The sequence below is a fragment of the Thunnus maccoyii genome, chromosome 15 (assembly GCF_910596095.1).
Source record: "Thunnus maccoyii chromosome 15, fThuMac1.1, whole genome shotgun sequence".
Classification (NCBI taxonomy): Eukaryota; Metazoa; Chordata; class Actinopteri; order Scombriformes; family Scombridae; genus Thunnus; species Thunnus maccoyii.
Genome location: NC_056547.1, coordinates 373,235 through 377,106, shown reverse-complemented (window position 1 = coordinate 377,106; position 3,872 = coordinate 373,235). Strand labels below are relative to the sequence as shown.

At 39.4% G+C, this 3,872-nt stretch overlaps 1 protein-coding gene across 2 annotated transcripts in view; it reads right to left on the bottom strand.

Moving 5' to 3' along the window:
* Positions 1 to 2,845, bottom strand: part of LOC121912586 (cortexin-2-like) — a 17,532-nt gene extending 14,687 nt beyond the window's left edge. The window contains exons 1-2 of one of the 2 annotated variants that reach the window (XR_006100112.1): positions 2,777 to 2,838; positions 423 to 484 (exon numbers count right to left, since the gene is read on the bottom strand). The gene's annotated coding sequence lies outside the window, so the exon portion shown is untranslated. Of the gene's footprint in view, positions 1 to 422; positions 485 to 2,776 lie in introns of those variants that run through there. The other variant, XM_042434810.1, reaches the window with a different exon arrangement.
* Between the last annotated feature and the right edge of the window lie 1,027 nt (positions 2,846 to 3,872).

Sequence of the window (3,872 nt, the reverse complement as noted above, 5' to 3'; positions counted from 1 at the left end):
CACCAATAAACTAAAAATAAACTAAACGTCAGGAAACAGAAACAGTCGTTTCTTCTTCGCTGGTTTTCTGCTCAGTAGGAGGACAATGACCTGTTCTGGTGTTTTAATGTGGACGCAGCTCATTTCCATCCTGTTTCTTATGTTGCTTATTTTTCACATTAAAAAAAACTTCAAAAAGTAGAAAAAATGAATCATGTGACTGAAAACATCAGATGTGTGTGGAGCGATGATGATGATGAGGAGGCTGTAACCTTCCTCACATCATGTTTTCCATCGTTTGAACTTTGACTGTTGCTCTTTTAATGACGTCATCTGGTTGTTTTTCTTCTTCTTCTGCAGCGGTTTTAACGGCAGCGACTGTTTATCAGCTGATATTCACGTCAGCAGCAGCGTCGATGGAAACAAACATTGATGATTTTCAGGAGATTCGGTTCATGTTTGACCTGTTTTTCTCTGGTTGATGCTGCAGAGTCTGTTTGAGTCTCTGTAATTAAATACAGACACCGACAGTCATCATTGTGTTCAGATATCAGAACTCTAAATATAAATGAAATTAAAGCAGGTCAGTGTGGATATAAATACTCTGACAGCTCGTCTCTCTTCTCTTTCTTCCCTTCAGTCTCAGGTCCGTACTGAGCGCGTGCAGTGCAGCGGCGAGTTTCAACACTTTTAAACAAATGTTTTCATGTTGCAGTTTGTGTAAATGTGACAAAGCAGGAAGTTAATTTGATCTGATTTTAATCTTCACCCCACTAATATCAGATTTAGGAGTTTTAATGAATCTGATCAGCTGATAAAACCTGATGAGTTTAAATCTTTCTGTCTCTGACTCATTAATTAATTTCTGTCCGTCTGAATTTCCTTCTCGTCTTCAGATGTCTGTTTTTCTCTCCTTCCTTACAGGAAGACTTCAACATTCAGGATGAGTTTCTGCTCACAGCATCTCTGTGGTTAGCTTAGCTTAGCATAAAGACTGGAAGCGGTAGGAAACTGTTAGCCTTCAACACGACTGTCAGCTTCAATAAACAGAAGAAGAAAACTGAACTATGATGAAACAAAACAAAAAAATAAATAAAACTAAATGATAAGTTAACATATTTATCATTAATAATCTATAAAGAGTTAATTAACGGTTTATAAATCACTATGATGTCGTTTTCAGCAGATTTTATGTTCTGGAAACCAGTTTGAATTATTTTTATTTCATCGTTTAGAAGAAATTTTCATTTTTGTGGCAAAAAATACCCATGAGCCTCAGCTGCTGTTGCTACGGAGACGAAGACAGTCAGAGCGGTAGACAATTCAATTAATTTAATCTGTAAATGAAATTAATTAAGATCATCATAAAGCTCTGTGATTGGATGATTCCAGCTGAAACCTTTGAGGGACAGTTGATGTTTATGTCAACAGACTTTTATCAAAGAACCAGATGTTTTCTACCAGTTGTTGATCTTCAGGAGACGTCAGATCTGAATGACGGCGAGCGTACTGGTTTCCTGTTATTTATTTCCTGTTCTGATGTCGGATGTCAAACAGAATGTTTGTAGAAACGCTGCCTGCAAGTCAAAACTCAGGGCTTCAACCTGCTCTGACGCTTCATTGGCGACGTTTTTTCTACCTTGCTGACGAGCTGACGTCGGCACGTCGCACATGCTCATAAACATGCGTCTGTTCTGTAGCCTTGGTTGCTAAGGTGGTTGCTAAGGTGGTTGCTAAGGTGTTTCCATGTGTTGTTCAGCTCCAACATGTACGGATGGATTTGAGAAGTTGACATTTTGAGTAAAGAAGGAGAAGAAGAAGTGAAATCCTGCTACTATAGTTTGTTTACGTAGCCTCCGGAGCCGGAGGAAGCTTCCTGAAGCTGACCAATCAGAACAGAGTGGGCTCATCAGGAGGCGGGCCTTAAAGAGACAGGAGCTAAAACGGCCTGTTAGAGACAGAGGCTGAACTGAGGGGCTGCATAAAGGACCAGTAGAAGATAAATAAGGAGTTTTTATTCCAGTAGAGACCCAGAATATAAATATAGAGGCTGGAGATGAGCAGAATATTTGTCCTTTAACAACATAATAAAAGAAAAGTGGTTTCTGTTGAAAGAGAACATGTAAACACGCCTCTAATGACGACGTGTTTGAACGTTATGACAATAAAAATTTAGTGTGTAAAGATCTTTATGATCACAGAGAAGAGAAACAAGACGAGGTTCTGTCTGAGCCGTGAGGGGGGGGTGGTGGTGGTGGTGATGGGGGGGGAGGGCAGGGCGGGTGGTGATGGTGGTGGTGGTGGTGATGGGGGAGGGGGGGCAGGGTGGAGCTCCTCTGGTTTAAACATGTGAAACAGGTTGTTAAGTTTCCTTTTTTTAATCTTGTGACGCCTCAAACTTCAGCTCCTGATGGTCTGAATTCTGCATCTCTGCATTGATTTGTTTGTTTCTTATATTAAACCTGAACATATTGATCATATTGATTATCAGACTTTGAGAAGATGATACCTGTAGCTGAAGGATGTAAAGTGCATCTGTCCAGATTCACAGGATAAACATCTCTCCAGACTGATTTGTCATTTGTCAGGATGATAATAACAGTTATTGCAGAGTGAAAGCAGAAGACATCACAGTTTCCTGCGTGTTGACCGGCGGGAGACGCCATCTCACGGCCGCCTCAGAGGTCTGAGACGCGGCTCACCTCCCTGCACCGCCCTGAACCCTGAAGGCTCCTGACAGCCGCCACTCAGGTCAAATCTCACATCTCACATGCAAAAAAGGGAAGTTGAGACTCACCCTGCAGTCAGCACAACACCGCCGAGCGCTGAGGCAACACTTTCCCGCAAGAACAAGTTGTCACCATCCTCTCATCCTCTCATCCTCTCATCCTCTCATCCTCTCCGGAGGAGGAAGAGCAGAAACCGCCGCAGGCAGGATCCAGCCGTCTGATTGGATGGTTTTGATGTGTTTAGTTTGGTTTTTATCTTCTGCTCCGCGCCGCGCCTTCTCCTCCTCTCTCTGCCTTCGACAACAACTGAGGAGGATGCTGCCTGGCGCTGGCTGTGTCTCGTCGCCCGTGGCAACCAGTTGCCATAGCGATGGACCGGAGCTCATTGGGAGACGGAGGTGATGATGGAGACGTGGTGAGACCGACGGACAGGAGACGGTTTGTTTACTGGACAGACTGTCAGCTGTTTTTATGTTTTTATTATCTTTGATCAAGTTTTTCAATATTCTGCATGAACATAAAAACTTACAGTTCAGTTATAGAATCATCATCATATTTATTCTGCTTTTATATGTTTTGTTTTCTAACTTCTGGGAAGCTTGTTGGAAAAACGTGTTGATGTTTATAGATTAATAATAATTAATAAATATAGATGTAAAATATCAAGGCTGAACTTATTATTAATAATCTTATTAATAAAATCTACTGATGAAATATTGAGAACAGTATTTATGTTAAATAATAATAACCAGCAGCTTTATTCTTTCATTATTGATTAATCTGATGATTATTTTCTTGTTTGGTTAATAAATGTTTGTTCAACAGAAAAATAAACATCAGAGAAACTGAAACCACCTTAAAAAATAAACAATTCATTGATCATTAAAATAGTTACAGATTATAATCAATTAAAGGACAAATCAGCTGTGAATCTAATAATTAAATATATAATAATAAACAACAATAGTTGCAGATGACACAAATATTTATGTTAAATAATTTAAAGCTGATATAAAAAAACAAAACTATTCAAATTCAGCTGCAACTAACAATTATTGTCAATATTGATTAATCTGATGATTGATTTATATTTTTAATTTCCTGTTTGATCTTTGTTTTTATTTGCATTTGATTTTTGTCCTTTTACCCGTAAACAACTTAACA